Raw genomic sequence first — 18,592 nt, 5'->3', positions numbered from 1 at the left:
TCATCACCTTTTCATGAGTTGATGATCTTCACTACTGGAAAGCATAGTATGAAGCTCTCACTGATGTCGAGTAGCTGTACAAGTGTCCGGCCTCTACGGATGGTCTACACGAAGCCCCTCGGATCGATCAGCCCTCTACGAGAGTGCTAGCTCATGCAATTGGCTTCTGATGGCTGATCTAACTTGATCTCCTTCTTTGATCACCTCAAACCTTTTCAATGTTGAATATGAATCAGAGAAGGATACTGGATGGTGGAAAAAATATAGATAAAAACTCTCTTCTCTTTGGTTTTTCCTCATCCAAAAATTTAGAACAGTTCTAGATCTCTCACCCAAGAGGAGAACGGTCTCCTCTTTTGTTCACACCAAGGAGGAAGGAAACCCATCCAATCCTCACATCCCAAAGAATTGTTTGTGACCCTATTTTTCTCTGATATCTCATGGTGAAGAGCTCTCTTCTTTTGGCATATAAAATTATGGCCTTTTTATGGTTGTCGCACAAACCAGATAAAACAGGATAAGGGCTGGAGTTTGTTGCAATTCAAACTCTTTTGAATTTCAATTCGACTCCAACATTTTTTCACCCTTATCTAACTTAAAGAGGGACTTATCAGAGAAAATTGGATATGAAAATCAGTTAGAAAGACCGCCTTTTCTCATACACAATAGACCCCTTCAAAAGCAGCCAATGTGTGGAAGGATATGGATAAGGTTTTAAGTTGTAATTCAAACTAATTCAAATTTAAATCAAAACTAACCAATTTCTATCCTTAATGAGTGACAAAAGAAAGATTATTTTTTGATTTTTTCATATACAAATTAATTTTGTGTGGTGAGAAAATGCATGAGACAGTTTAGGTGGCGTAAGGAATAGAGTCCTACTCATTTGGGACTCTAGGGTTTAATCAATTGGATTTCTTTCAAACCTAATCTAATTAGATCCAAATAAAATATGATAAATATAATCTAATTAGGCTCTTATAATTTCAATAAAATTTGATCAAATTAATAAATTAATTGAGCTATAGATCTGATAAAATCAGGATCATTTCTCCCTTACCGATTAGGTCATCTCATAACCTAATCAGACTTGACTTGATTGAATCAAATTCAATCAGACTTGAACTAGACTTTAATACTCAATAAAATTATGCTAATTGGTGATCTAATCACTAAAGAATCCTCCATTAAAGATAGAGTCCAAGTCTTCTCTAGAGGCCCATCCAGTGGGACTCTTCTCTAGAGTCCCTGTCCAGTGGGACTCTTCAGTAGAGTCTCCGTCAAGTGGGACTCTTCATCAGAGTCTCCATTGACTAAGATACTTCAGATTAACCATGTGATCGGAAAAAAAATTTTAATGTGTATGACTCCATAGGTTCAAACCTAAGTCGGTAGCACAGAAACTGATTCCTATACCAATCGGAGTAACAATCTAGCAATAGTACCCGACGTTCGGATAGGTCGCATGTATGCTAAGCAACACTCAAGAACTTATTTGAATATAGTTACTGTATAATTCATTTTTTTGATCCAAATACTCAAGGTGACCTAGGATTTAACTACTAACCCTGATATGATCATCCATATTGTATTTCAATTTTCAAAATCCGTCACATGGATTACCCCGATCAAGATTTTACTGAATTGAAATACACTGATACATTAACTCCTACTTATTTGGAGGGATCAATTTCATCTTGACTCACACACTGACTTTATAAGTACTTGACTATGCTCAAAAATTTTTCATCACTGAATTAAAAATTTAGATAGTCCGACATCAAGGTATAGTGAGTTGCTTGTAAGTCACCATGGTGATCTCAGATCGGAAGGATACTTATATCTATATCTCTTTGGAGTGACTCTTGACAGCAGAGTACTCCGAAGTTGATCACATTCAGTGAAATATACTCCTATGTTTCACCTGCATGCCATACCAGTGTCTCCATACTCCTTGGTTAAGAGGACAACCAACCAATATGGCACACAACGACCTATACTTGATATGTCTATTGTCCTAGTAATAGCATATTATTTAGTCGCAAACTCATTTAAGAACTAAACGATATATCCTCCTATATCGAATCAAATAGTCCTAAGAACTTCATCACATAACAGGAGTTCAAAATGAGATGTACACAGTGATAAAAAAATTAAATAATATTTATTAATTTAATAATTCATATACAATTACAATGATAAGTACAATCGTCAACAGGCTGACGATTAACTTTGGGATACAATTCCCAACATCCATACCCTAGTTTATGAATCGAATGCGAAGGGACTTGCTCCAAGCTCTATTGTCTAAAAGATTATTCTCTTATGGAATCAATCTCAATATTAATAAAAATTATAAAATATAAATTATTTGATTTAAACCCTCTATCGACTCATCAAAGGTGCACCCTAAGTCCCTTGAATCTTTTTTTTCTATAAATTTCCTCAACCTAGCTAGTGAGAGGGGGAGAGAGAATAAAAGAGAAAAGAGAGAGAAGAGAGGTAGCCCTCTCACTCTCTTCTTCTTCTTTGAAATAGGGCACCCGAGCACTCCTCCCCTCCCCTTTTCTTCTTGCCATGGCCATGGAACTTAGGCTGGTGGCCGACAACAGCGTCTGGCACCAATGAAGAGACTACCCAAGAGCAACCACAATTGCTAATGGGCAGCAAAAACAAGGAAAGAGCTTGGAATAGGGACGGCCCTATTCTAGGCTAAAATCGATGGTTCATCAGCTCCAAACAATGGTAATAAGCCTAGGAAAGAAACTCTCCTATCTAGGTTCGGTATGGCTAAATGAGGGAAATTGTTGATCTCTCAGGCAAAATTCCAAGGAGAGGATTTGTATAAGAGCTTGGAATCGATGACGATTTCTCCAGAAATTGGTAGTGGAAGTCTAAGGAAGAGGAGATGATTATTTATAAACAAGATTTAGGGTTGTTTTTCTCTGAATTTTGTAAGTTAAATCCCAATATTCGATAGATTGGGAGAGAAGAAGACTTCCAATCGGCATCCTTTTCCTCCCCTCCTCTCACGTGCCAAGCACATGATTCAATTAGAATTGGGCTGGTTCACTTCAAACCAGTCCAAGAGCCCAAAGAGCTGGGCTATTACATTCTTCCTCCTTAAAATAATTTTATCCTCAAAATTAACATATCTAAAGTTTTGAAGAGGTGTTGTTACTTGACCCTTATTTCTACTTCGAGTTCCCAGATAGCCTCTTTTTCACTATGGTTGTTCCATTATACCTTCATGAAAGGTATAGTTCGATATCGTAATACTTGATCCTTCCCACTACAACAAAAATAGCCATTAGTGGCATTTTTAAGTACCACTATAGGCCATAAAAAATGCCACAAATACTTTTATTGACATTTTTGTGGCATTTTCTCATATGCTATCTTAAGATGGTGTCAGCAGTTAATTATCAATATTTTTAAAGAAATATTAATAAAAATTTTTGTTTTAGTGGCATTTGTAAGTGCCTTTAAAATTTTAATTGCATCATATATAAGTATCTTTAAAATTTTAATATCAGTATTTTTTATATATCGATAAAAATTATCAAAAGATAAACTATATATCTTAGAATTAGAACTAAGGAAGAATTCAAACCAATGATCTCTTGTTTAAATGGCAAGATTTTCACTATGGTTGTTCCATTATACCTTCATGTAAGGTATAGTTCGATATCATAATACTTGATCCTTCCCACTACAACAAAAATAGCCATTAGTGGTATTTTTAAGTACCACTATAGGCCATAAAAAATGCCACAAATACTTTTACCAATATTTTTGTGGCATTTTCTCATGTGCCATCTTAAGATGGTGTTAGCAGTTAATTATCAGTATTTTTAAAAAAATATTAATAAAAATTTTTATCTTAGTAGCATTTGTAAGTACCTTTAAAATTTTAATTGCATCATATATAAGTGTCTTTAAAATTTTAATATCAATATTTTTTTATATACTGATAAAAATTATCAAAAGATAAACTATATATCTTAGAATTAGGACTAAGAAAGAATTCAAACCAATGATCTCTTGTTTAAATGGCAAGCTCTTAACCATCAAACTATAACTTATATTATTAGTATATAAAAATAGTTTATTTAACTTATTAATATTCATTCATATCATTAAATATATAATATTAAGAATATATATGCATAATAATATTTTTTATGAGATTGGTATGAATAAATCAAGCTTTATGTAAAAAGTAATAACTTAAAATTTAATGATAATTTTTTAAAATCTCATAAATTATGATATTATTTATTAGTATATTAGTTAAATACCATAATAGTAGTTCTAATTTCTGACACTGCAAGTTATATGTTGTAAAATAAAAATTTATAGCAATATTTATAATAAAGTATCGCTATTAAAAAATACTTATTGAAAGATAGCAGTATTTTATTAAAGTGTAGCAAAAAAAGAGAATTTAGTGGTATATAATGAAAAATATCACAAGCAATTTATCATCAAAAATCATTTTTGTTGTAGCATACTATCGACAATCTGTATCGGACACTTCTTGTAGGTCAGATCCTCTTGAAGATGCAATGGCTCGTATTCCACTACATAACACAGGTCCAAAATATATTTCCTTAACATCAATACATGAAATATATCATGCATGCTTGGTAGACCTAGTCATAATGCTAATCAATAGGCCATCTCTCCGACTGTATCCAAAATTTCAAATGGACCAATATATCTAAGGCTCAATTTATCATGAACTCTAAATCTCATCACATCTTTAGTAGAAAATATTCTCAAGAAAATATGATCATCCACTTGGAATTCTAGTTCTTTTCTTACCTTGTCACTACAACTCTTTTTCCTGCTCTAAGCTATATGTAGTTGATCTAATCACTTGCACCTTGTCCATAGTTTGCTACACTATGTCTGGGCCTAATAATTTTCTCTCTTCTACATCATCTCAACAAGTAGGAAATCTATGCTTTCTACCATACAATACCTCGAAAGGAGCCATCTAGATGCTCGCTTGGTAACTATTATTGTAGACAAATTCAACTAGTGACAAGTGGTTATCCCAAGCACCATCCAAGTCTATGACACAGGCCCTCAGCATATCTTCTAGAATCTAAATGGTCCATTCTAATTGTCCATCAGTTTGGGGATGGAAGACTATACTAAAGTTTGATTTCATACCAAGAGCTTGTTGGAAAATCGACAAGCGCATAGCATGTATTTTAAATTTTTTTTATGCAGTAAAAAATCAGATTAAATAATTTAATCTATGCTATATGCTTAAAATCTCATCTTAACGCCTACCCTAGAATCTATAATATGTTATGATGCATGTATATGATCTGAAAAATAAAATCTACATAGAATACATATCAAATATATGATCATAGATCTAATCTATGCATCAATCAAGTTCAGAACTCGATACCTTTGCGTAGATAGAAGGACTCCGTGTCTGACATTCATGGACTTGAAGTTTGCTCTCAGTCGCATAGAATGTCCATTCTCTACAGGTGATCCACTTGAAGTCCTGTGCTGATCTGTCATCCCGTGAGTGCTAGCTCGCATAACGACTTCTGATGGCTGATCTATCTTTTGTCTTCAGAAATCTCAGACTACTTCAGATCTGGAGAAGAAACTTATGGAGGATCTAGTGCTGGTATAGAGGGAGGAGAACTCTCTTCTCTTTGATTTTTCCTCACCCCAAAAATCTTAGAACAGATTTCTAGGACATTCACCCAAGAGGAGAAGAAACTCCTCTATGCTCACAAGCCAATGATGCCGCCCAATCCAAGACCTCACACCCCAAAATACTAGCTTTAATGATCTCTCAATGATCTCAATAATCTGATTACTGTCCCATAAAAATTAGGGGTTTATATAAATGAGGCATGGAGGTGTTTGGATGAAAATAGATTTATCATCTACACTTGAATTCAAATCAGATTTGAATTCAATTAGATCAACCAATTGATCCAAACTCTTGATTTCTATTAAGAGTGGATGACAAGAGAGTATGGGTGTGGATTTCATCATGCCAATCTGAAATTGGCATTGGGAAAGGTGGGCGGCATTTCATGGATGATCGACTAGGGTGAGGAAGAGTTCAAGTTGATTTGGACTCTAAAGTTTCATCCAATAGGTCTCCAACCTAATCAAATTAGATTAAACCAATTAGATCAATCTGAATCCAATCTAATTAGGTTTCAAATATAATGAAATTCTAATTAAATCAGAATTTAATTAAGCCTAAGTCCTGACCAAATCAGTTCATCCTAGACAATTAGGTCATCTTAATTGAATCCAATTCAATTAGACTTGAACCAAATTACTTTGCTCAACCAAATTGAACTAATTAGCAATCTAATTACTAATTAATCCTCCTATAATAGTTTGCAACTTTTGCATAAGGCAACCATCAATCAAATTAATGATTAAATCTTAGAATAATTCTTAATCATTGATCAACCATGTGATCAGTCAATAACTTCTTTTGAGTGTGACCCCATAGGTTCGAACCTAAGTCGGTAGTATTGGAACAACTTTCTAATCTAATCGATATAACCATCTAGCAATGGGATCCAACATTCAGATAGGTTGAATGATTGTAAAGTAATATTCAAGAACCTACTGGCGTATGGTTACCATATAATTCATCCCTTTGACCCTAATGCTCAAGGTGACCTAGGATTTAACTATCAACCCTAGAATAGTCAACCACATTGTATTTCAATATTTCAAATTCATCACATGGATTATTCTGATCAAGATTTTACTAAATTAAAATATACTGATGCATTAATTTTTACTTATTCGGAGGGGTCAATCCCATCTTGACTCACACACCAACTTGATAAGTACTTGACTGCATCCAAAAATCTTCTATCACTGAATGAAAAATTTAGATAGTCTAGTATTAAAGTACAGTGAGTTACTTGTAAGTCACCATGGTGATCTCAGGTCGGAGGGATATTTATATCCATATCCTTCATGGCTACTCTTGACAGTAGAGTGCTCCATAGTTGATCACGTTCGGTATGAATATACTCTTACATTTCACTACATGCCATATCAATATCTTTATACTCCTTGATTAAGAGGATAATCAATCCATATGGTACATAACTATCTACACTTAATATCATCATCATCCTAGTAATAACATATCATTTGGTCGTAAATAATTTTAAGGACTAAATCCTCTATTTAAATTAGTCCTAAGGACTTCATCACAACCCAAGAGTTTATATTAAAGATGTAAATATTTATAATAAAAAATATCAAATAATTTTTATTATTAAATAATTATATATAAGTATAAATAAGTACAATCATTATCAGACTGATGATTAGCTTTGGGATATAATTTCTAACAACTTCCATTTGGACTAAAGCCAATCAGTATAGTATTGTATACCCATCTTTATTTTATAGTCTTCGAACTCCTTGACACTGAGGGCTTTAGTAAATGGGTTGGTCAGATTTTTCTTTCTGTCGATCTTCTGAAGCTCGACGTCATCTCGATTCATGATCTTTCAGACCAGATGTAGTGGTATAGTATGTGCTCAGTATATTAATGAGACTTCGGTTCCTTTGTTTGAGCAATGGTGCCAATGCTGTCATAGTATAACAGGACTGGACCATCTAAGAAGGGTCTACTTTGAGCTCGTCGATGAATTTTTACAACCATACAGCTTCTTTTGCAGCATCGGATGCTGCAATGTATTACATCTCACATACCGAGTCAGTCATGTTGTGCTACTTAAAATTTTTTCAACAGATTACTCCACCATTCAGGATAAACACAAAGCCTAATACACTCTTGCTGTCATCATAGTCTGACTGAAAGCTGGAGTCTGTAAACTCCATAAGTTTCAAGTTAGATTCTCCATAAATGAATCATTGATCTTTAGTATTTCTCAAATACTTAAGGATAGTTTTCACAACCTTCAAGTGGTTCTCCATAAGATCAGATTGGTATCTGCTCACTACCCCTAGTGAGTATGCCATATCTGATCTTAAATATGTCATAGCATACATTATAGAATCCACTACTGAAGCATATAGAATCTTACTCATACGTTCTCTCTTTTAAGGAGTTGTCGGATAATCCTTCTTTGAGAGTAATTCCATGGCTTATCAGAAGATAACTTTTTTAAAAAATTTTCATACTGAACCATTTCAGCACGGTATCGATGTACATAGACTGAGATAATCTGAGTATCCTCTTCGATCTATCTCTATAAATCTTCATTCCTAGAATGTCATCCACAATGATAGATCTTCATTCCTAGAATCTCTATAGATCTTTTTTTTAATGATAGCCAAACTTTTATTTCCTACAATGCAAAGACGTCATTTTCGATTAAAAGAATGTCATCCACATACAGAGCAAGAAATACTATTATAGAATTGTTAACCTATTTGTAGATGCAGAGTTCTTCTCCATTCTTAATGAAGCCATGCGTTTTGATCATTTTATCAAAATGTATGTTCCAACTCCTGCTTGTTTACTTCGATCCATAAATGGATCTCTGAAGCTTACATACCTTAGACTTATCTATGGATGTGAAACTTTCAGGTTGTATCATATATATCTCTTCTTCCAGCTCACTATTTTGAAAAGCTATTTTTACATCTATTTGCTAGATTTCATAGTCGAGATGTGCTGCTATTGCAAATATGGTCCAAATGGACTTGAGCATTGTCACAGAGAAAAAATTCTTATCATAGTCAATATCATAATGTTGACGATATCTTTTGACAATCAGATGGGCTTTATAGGTCTCTACCTTTCCGTCTATGCCTCTTTTCCTCTTGAAGATCCATTTACACCCTATGGGTTTTATCTCTTCAGGTGAGTCAATTAATGTCCAAACATCATTAACCTTCATGGACTCTATTTCAGATTTCATGGCTTCAAACCATTTATCAAAGTCAGACCTCTGCATTGCATCTATATAGGTGATCGGATCCTTATTATTTTCATCGAGTTCAACAGGATCTCCATTTCGGATCAAAAACCATAGTATCTGTCTGCTTGACATGACACTCTATCAGATTTTCTTAAAGGTGTATCTACAATATGCTCTGACTTTGATCCAATCAAATCTTATTCTGTGGGTTCACTATATTGTGTCGGTTCTTTTACTCATAGAACTTCATCGAGTTCGATTTTAGAGGCACTAATTTCTTCACTAAATTTTTTTTTTTTAAAAGTATGCTTTATTGCTGATAAATATTTTCTGTTTATCAGTAAGATAGAAGTAATATTTCTTAGTTTCCTTCAGATACTCTATGAAGATATACTTGTCAGATCTAGATCCGAGTTTGTCTATTTTCAAATGTCTGACATAAGTCAGATACCCCCAAACTCTAAGGTGCGAGAGTACTAGTTTATGTCCAGTCCATATCTTATATGATGTTTTATTTGGAGACTTACTTGAAACCTTATTAAGTACATACCAAGCCGACTCAAGTGCATATCTTCAAAAAGAGATCGGCAGATTTGAAAAATCCATCATGGATCGAACCATATCCAATAGGGCTCAATTCCTCCTTTTCGAGATGTCATTGTGCTGCAATATTCTAGGAGGAGTCCATTGCGAGAGAATCTCATTCTCTTCTAAATGTGTTAGAAATTTACTAGAAAGATATTCACCCCCTCGATTAGATTGAAGAGTTTTAATATTCTTTTCAGTTTATTCTTTTACCTTGCTATGGAACTATTTGAATATTTTAAATGATTCAGATTTGTATTTCATCAAGTAGATATACCCATATCTGGATAGATCATCTGTGAACATAATAAAGTAGTGATATCCATCTCTGGCATTTGTGCTCATATGTCCACATACATCAGTATGTACAAGATCTAGAACTTCATTAGCTCGTTCACATTTTTTAGTAAAAGATGACTTGATCATCTTTTCAAGCAGACAAGACTCATAGGTTAGCAATGATTCATAATAATTATCCGTAAGGGTTTCCTCTTGGATTAACCTATTCATCCTGCTCTTGTTAATATGACCTAACCTCCAATGCTAAAGATAGCCATTCAAGACATCATCTATCCTATGGTGTTTTCTTGATGTGTATATTACACTAGGCCGTGATACAACATAAATTTTATTATTCAATTATCCATGCATTATAGTAACACCATTTAAAATGATATCATAAAAAAAAAATTATTAAAATCTCATAATTTTCTTTGGCCAGAAGGCCTACAAAAATTACAGCCAATAAGAAATTGGGACAAAGATGCCATCAAGTTTTGATAGAGTAAAAATGCCATTGAGTCTCATGCCTCCGAGGCCTATGATGTCAAGCATGGTGAAGCCTCCCATGAGGGGTTGTAGCCACCCATATCGATCAAGCTAAAGTAGAATGAAATCCTTCAGACCTCAATAGAGCAAAGATGCCGTCGAGTTTCGATAGAGTAAATATGTCATCGAGTCTCAAAGGGGTCAAAGATGGGCCAAGCCTCTTATGAGGAGCCGAACCTATACCAGTTGAATTGGAGTAGGTTAGAGTATGCAAGCAGTCACAGAGGCGGAAGTTGAAACCCACCGATCGAAGACCCTACTCTTCAGTGGGGGAGCAGAAGACCCCACTTTTCAGTGGGAGAAAAGAAGACCCCACTCTTCAGTGGGAGAGAAGAAGACCCCACTTCTCAGTGAGAGGTAGAAGACCTTCCTGATGCAAAACTTAAGCATATTTAAGTTTGAAATGTAATAATACGAGGAATCAAAGCAATGAATACGAACAAAGATGAAAATTTCAATATATTTTGATAACAGCTTGATTGCAGAAAAAGAAGACTCCACATGCCCGATGAGGCCATCTATGCATGGATACCCACAAGCGACTGAGCCTCTCCTGTATACATGGGTGACCCTAAAAATATGTTCGACCTTTAATGGCGTCGAAGTCTCCTACAAGGGGCCCTAAAGTTCCCCCCTCGTCTTCATGACTACTATCACCGAAGTCATTTGCAGATGGTGCCAAGGCTACCTACCTCGTACTGCAAGAACTACCTTCAACATGGAGCCCCTCAGTATCTTTATTGCCTCCATACTACATGCCTTAGGAGGTTTATGGTGGAAAAAGCACCATGTTATCCATTGTCCCATTGACTCCCAATTGAGCGCTACCCACCGTACATATGCTTCATCACCCACCCTGGGTCACTTGAACTTAGTACATACAAATTTATTTTTTCAAAAAGACTAGCTTCATTATGAGAAAAGTGCCCAAAATACCACAAAAAAAGACCCTGTGAGGATCTACTACTCTGTGGGGACCTCCAGATCCGTGATGCTCTTTGAGAGGTGTTTTAGATCTCCGAGATCCTGCGAGAACTTTCGGATCCTTGGCATCTTTTGAAAATCCTTAAAATTTATGAGGCTAAAGTCTTTGAGATTTTTGAGGCTAAAACAGATCATATCTCATAAAGAAGAAAGAAGGTCTTAAGATGTCTCGACCCTTTTTGTTGTCTCCATGCTATGCGCGCCAGAAGGATGTCAGTACACAAGATGCTGCGCCACCCCACGGCCCCGCGCCCCCCCCCCCCCCCCCCCCACACCACCACACACCATGTACTCCATCAATTTTCGAATGCACGTTATTTACCATACATGTGCTTTAGATTCCCCCTGGGCCACCCGAGCCCACCACACATGCTCACTTCCCACCTTCTCTCGTCCCATCCTATCACAAATGACAGATAGGAAAGATGAGAGAAAGAGAGAGAGCAGTAAAAAAAAAAAATAGAGAAAAGGAAAAGGGACTGAGGGAGAAAGGGGTCGAAGGTAGGACGACGATCCTGTTTAGGGCCTCGGGGAGAGCCCCGATCCCACCATCTCGCCTCACTGCCAACCGCTCGTGAGAAAGTTTGGGCCCGAAGGCTCCCCGCATGCCTCACGCACCTTTGACCGAAGCTGAGGTTAGCATCGGCGGCTCTGCACCTATGACCAAAGCCAATGCCAACATCGGCAACCCGAAGCCAGCCTTGCATGCTCCCGACACAGTCGACATGGCCGACGCCACCCGCAGCGGCCTTGGAATTTCTTCTCGACCGATGAGCCCCGCCTTCATAGCTGTCGAAGCCCCCCTGCATCATGCACGTGCCTCTGCCGATGCCAAACTTCATCGAACCATGGACCCAAGGCCCCACTTCTGCCAGAGTCAGGTTCGGAGGCTCCAAAGCCTCCTCCGCGCATGCACCTACGAAGGTGCCGAAGCCCCCTAGGGGCAGCTCCGAAGTCTCTCGATGTGCATCCTCGCATCCGATGGTACCCACGCATGCCGAGCCCAGTCACGATGACCCCAATGGTAGGTCCAACCAAAGCAGGTTTCTTATGAGCAATCCCTCGCCTAACGCTTGCCAGTGCCAAACTTCGCCAAATGCATGGGTCCAAAGCTTCCTTGCATGCCCATGCACACCTCTCACATGACCGAACCTCTCTGCACACTTCTATGTGTGGCTGAAGTTGCCGACGAGCGTCGCTGATCCTTCCCCACATGACCTCGTGTGGTCGATCCTTCCCCGTGTGCTCCCGCATGGCTGATCCTTCTCTACGCACGCCCTTTCAGTCGAGCCCCCTTTTGCTGATGCCTTCACACGCTCGTTCCCAACGATGAGGTCAACTTCATTGAGGCCGATCCAAAAAATAATAATAATAATAATAAAAAGAAAAAGAAGAGAAAAGAAAGAAAGGGGGAGGGAGAAAGAATGTAGAAAAGAAGGGAGAAAAGGGCTTGATCTGAGGCACAGACCAAGCCCAAGTTGAATAACAAGGGATCAAGCAGGGCTCATGGATCTTCCAACAAAAACTTATGGTAAAATGCTTTTGATCTTCTATCCACTATTCTCTCTCTCTTCTCCTTCTTGCAGGACCATAAGACACCAAAAATAAGGCCGAGCAAAGGAGAAAACCAAGGCCGAGAAGTGCTAACAAGGATCCCAGGACCCCTCGCTTTTGATGTCTGACAAGCTCAGACCTAGATCTGATAAAAATCTTTTCATTGGATATCTAAAAGAAACTATGGGGTATTATTTTTATCTTGCTGATAAACAAAAGATGTTCGTCAGCTTTAAGATAATCTTTTTAGAAAAGAAGTTCCTTGGAGAAAGAACTAATACCTCAAAGGTTGAACTTGATGAAATTCGACAGGTAGAAGAACCGACACAATCTAGTGAACCTACAGAACTAGAGTTGATTAGATCAAATCTTGAGCCTGTTGTAGATGTATCATTAAGAAGATCTGATAGAGTACTGCATCAGTCAGACAAATACTATGGTTTCTTGATCTGGAATGGTGATCCTGTTGAACTTGATGAGAACAACGAGGATCCGATCACCTACATGGATGCAATGCAAAGATCCAACTCTGATAAATGGCTCAAGGCCATGAAGTTCAAAATGAAGTCCATGAAGGTCAACGATGTATGGACATTAGTTGATCTATCTGAAGAGATAAACTCATAGGGTGTAAGTGAATTTTCAAAAAGAAAAGGGATGCAGATGGAAAGGTAGAGACCTATAAAGTCCATGTGATTGCCAAGGGATATCATCAACGTTATGGTATTGACTATGACGAGATGTTTTCTCTTGTGATAATGCTCAAATCTATTTGGATTATACTTATGATAATGGCACATCTAGATTATGAAATTTGATAAATGAATATGAAAACTACTTTTCTGAATGGAGAGCTAGAAGAAGAGGTGTATATGATACCATCTAAAGAGTTCATATCCACAGATGAGTCTAAGGTATGCAAATTTTAAAGGTCTATTTATGGATTGAAGCAAGATCTAGGAGTTGGAACATGCATTTTGATAAAGTGATCAGAACGTATAGCTTCATAAGGAACAGAGAAAAACCCTACATTTACAAGTGGACAAATGATTCTGTAGTTATATTTCTTATTTTGTATGTAGATGATATTTCATCTTTCAGTCAGATCATGATGATAGCAAGAGTGTGTTAGGATATATTTTTATCCTAAACGATGAAGTGATTTGCTAGAAAAGTTTCAAGCAGCACACCGTATCCGACTAAGTTTGCGAGGTAGAGTATATTGTAACATCTGATGCTGCGAAGGAAGTTATGTGGTTGTGAAAATTCATTGACGAGCTCGAAGTGATACCCTCCATTAATGATCCTGTCTTGTTGTACTATGACAGCACTAAGCCATTGCTCAAGCGAAGGAATCGAAGTTTCACCGATGCACCAAGCATATTCTGTACTGCTACCACCTTATCCGAAAGATCATGGATCGAGATCACGTCGAGTTTCAAAAGATCGAAGAAAAGAAAAACTTGATCGACCCATTCACTAAAGTCCTCAATATCAAAGAGTTCGATTATCACAAGTCAAAGATGGGTATACGATACTGTACCGATTGGCTTTAAACCAAGTGAGAATTATTGAAAATTATATTCTAAAGTCAATCATCAGCCTGTTGACAGTTGTGCTCATGTATGTAAATTGTATATGAATTATTTATTAATAAAAATTATTTTATTTTTTCATCACAAAGTTATACATCTTATTTTTGAACTTCTGTGTTGTGATGAAGTCTTTAAGACTATTTTGATCGATATAGGATGATTTATCGTTTAGTCTTTAAATGTGTTTGCGACCAAACGATATGCTATTACTAGGATGATAGTTATATCAAGTGTAGGTTGTTGTGCATCATATGGATTAGTTATCTTCTTAACCAAAGAGTATAGAGATACTGGTATGGCATGCAGGTGAGATGTAGGAGCATATCTCACTGAACATGATCCTACTATGGAGCACTCTACTGTCAAGAGTAGCTCGTGAAGGATATCGGTATAAATATCTCTTCGATCTAAGATCATCATGGTGACTTGCAAGCAAATCACTATGCTTTGATATCGGACTATCTAAATTTTTAATTCAATGATGAAAGATTTTTGGATACAGTCAAGTACTCGTTAAGTCGATGTGTGAGTCAAGATGAGATTGACCACTTCTAGTTTCAGGAGTAAGTATTACATTGCATTTCAATTTAGCAAAATTTTGGTCATGATAGTCCTTGTGAGGAGTTACAGGATTTATGAGGTTGAGACACATTATGGGTATACAGATTAAGAGTTGACAGTTTAACTTTGAAGTCATCCTATGCACTAAGGGTCAAAGGGATGAATTATACGGTAACCATAGTTTAGGATTCTTGAATGTTGCTTTGCAATCATTCGGCCTATCTGGACATTGGATATATTGCTAGATGATCACTTTAATTAGTATAAAAATTTATTCCTGTGCTACCGGCTTATGTTCGAATCTATAGGATCACACTCAAAAAAAATTTCTGATTGATCAGATGGCTGATCGATTATTAAGAATCATTCAAGGATATAATCAACAATATGGTGGATGGTTAACCTTATGCAAAAATTATAATGAATTAATTTACTAAGAGTTAGTAAATTATTGAAGGATTAATTAGTAATTAGATTACTGATTAGCTCAATTTTATTAAGCAATGAAGTTCAGATCAAGTCTAATTGAATTAGATTCAATTAGATTTGATCCGATTAGGTTATAAGATGACATAATCGTTAAGGATATTTGATTCCTGATTGAATTAAGACTTAGGCTCAATTAATTTTTTATTGAATTAGAAATTAATCGAGTTGGTTTAGTGTCTCATCAAATTAGGTTCAGTTATCTAATGGGTCTAACCTAATTTGATTAGATTTAGGACCAAATTGAATTAAATCAAATTCAAATGAGTTTGAATTTGAACCCTAGCACCACATCATCTCTCTACCCTCACCTCTTCATGCAAATTTTGAATTTGCGTGAAGAATATCTTACATTCACAAGTGTTTCTCACCCTTTTGGATAAGGATTAACAAGACTTCAACTTGAATTTTGAATTCAAGTGTGGATTGGATTTGGTTGAATTCAAGTTTCAATGAAACTACCTAACACCCTTATCCTTATCCATTTTGGGACGCCACCCTTCAGAAGGGAACATAATTGTTGGAAAACCAGCAGGTGCATAGTATATATTTAATTTTTTTTTATTTTATGTAGTGAAAAACTAGATTAAATAATTTTAATCTATACTACATGCTTAAGATCTAATCTTAATACTTATCCTAGGATCTATAATATGATACAATAAATGTACATGATTTGAAAACAAAAAGCACATATGACATATCAAATATGTGATCATAAATAATCTATGTATCAATCTAGTTCAGAACTTGATACCTTTGCATGGGTAGAAGGACTCCACATCTGAAATTCATAGACTCGAAGTTTACTCACAACCACACAGGATGTCTGGCCTCTATAGGTGATCCACTCGAAGTCCTATGTTGATCTGTCATCCCAGGAGTTCTAGCTCGCATAACGACTTCTGGATGGCTGATCTATCTTTCATCTTCTGACGTCCTGGACTCCTCCAGATTTGAAGAAAGATTAGGATTAATATGTGGCATAGAAAGGAGGAAAGAAGAACTCTTTCTCTCTTAGATATTTTCTCTCTCAAAGCCCTAGAATAGTTTTCTAGGACGCTCACCCAAGAGGAGAAAGTTCTCCCCTATGCTCACATGCCAATGATGGCCGCCCCACCCAAAACCTTACACCCCACAACCCTAGCCTCAATGATCCCTATACTCTAATATTTGTCCCACAAAAATCAAGGATTTATATAGATGTGGTGTGGAGGTGTTTGGATGAGAATAGATTTTTCATCTGCACTTTGAATTCAAATCAGATTTGAATTCGATTGGATCAACCAATTGATCCAATCTCTTGATCCCTATCAAGAGTGGGCGACAAGGCTTCTTAGGGTGGAGATCCATCATGCTAATCTGAAATTGGTGTTGGGAAAGGTGGGCGGCAATGGGTGGTCGGCTAGGATGAGGAAGAGTCTAAGTTGATTTGGACTCTTTAAAGATTATCCAATTAAGTATCTAACCTAATCAAATTAGGTTAAACCAATTAGATCAATCTAAACCCAAACCAATTAGGTCCTAAATATGATTAAATCCTAATCAAATTAGAATTTAATTAAGCCTAATTTTTGATCAAATCAGGAATCATTCATCCTAGACAATTAGATCATCTCATAACCTAATCGGGTCAAACCAAATTGAATCTAATTTAATTAATTCTGAACCAATTTACATCACTCAATCAAATTAAACTAATCAATAATGTAATTACTAATTAATCCTCCTATAATAGATTGTAACTTTTGCATAAGACTAACCATCAATCGAATTGATGATTAAATTTTAGAATAATTCTTAATCATTGATCAGCCATGTAATCAATCAGTAACTTCTTTTGAGTGTGACCTCATAGGTTCGAATCTAAGTCGATAGCAAGGAATAACTTTCTGAACTAATTGATATACCATCTAGCAATGAAATCCGATGTTTGGATAAGTCGAATGATTGTAAAGCAATATTCAAGAATCTACTGGCATATAGTTACCGTATAATTCATCCCTTTGACCCTAATGCTTAAGACGACCTAGGATTTAACTGTCAATCCTAGAATAATCCACCATATTGTATTTCAATCTTTCAAATCCATCACATGAATTATCTTAGTTAAGATTTTACTAAATTGAAATATGCTGATGTATTAACTTCTACTTATTCGGAGGGTTTAATCCTATCTTGACTCACGCACTGACTTGATAAGTACTTGACTGTACTCAAAAATCATTCATCACTGAATTAAAAATTAAAGTAGTCTGATATCAAAGTACAGTGAGTTATTTGTAAGTCACCATGATGAGCTCAGATCAGAGGGATATTTATACCCATATCCTTCACGAGCTACTCTTAACAGCAGAGTGCTTCATAATTTTTCACATTCAGTACGAATATACTCCTACACTCTACTGCATGTCATACCAGTGTCTATACACTCCTTGATTAAGAAGACAACCAACTTATATGGCACACAATGACCTACACTTGATATCGTTATCATTCTAGTAATAACCTATCATTTGGTCGCGAACAAGTTTAAGGACTATTTTCTCTATTTAAATTAGTCCTAAGGATTTCATCACAATACAAGAGTTTATATTAAAAATATAGACATTTGTGATGAAAAATGCTCAATAATTTTTATTATTAAATAATTCATATACAAGTATAAATAAGCACAACCATCATCAGACTGACGATTGGCTTAGGAATATAATTTTTAAAAAATCTCACTTGGACTAAAGTCAATCAGTACAATATCGTATACTCATCTTTATTTATGGTCTTCAAACTCTGTGACATTGAGGGCTTTAGTAAATGGATCGGTCGGGTTCTCCTTTTCATCTATCTTTTGAAGCTTGACGTTACCTCGATCCACGATCTCTCAGATCAAGTGGTAGCAATGCAATATGTGCTTGGTGCACTGATGGAACTTTAGTTCCTTTGTTTGAGCAATGATACCAGTATTATCGCAGTATAACAGGATCAGACCATCCAGGGAGGGTGCCACTCCGAGCTCTCAAATGAACTTTCACAACCATATAGCTTCTTTTGTAGCATCAAATACCGTGATGTATTCCACCTCGC

This window comes from Elaeis guineensis, chromosome 1, assembly GCF_000442705.2.
Source record: "Elaeis guineensis isolate ETL-2024a chromosome 1, EG11, whole genome shotgun sequence".
Lineage (NCBI taxonomy): Eukaryota > Viridiplantae > Streptophyta > Magnoliopsida > Arecales > Arecaceae > Elaeis > Elaeis guineensis.
The sequence above is the reverse complement of the archived record's forward strand: the minus strand, read 5'-3'. Positions refer to the sequence as shown.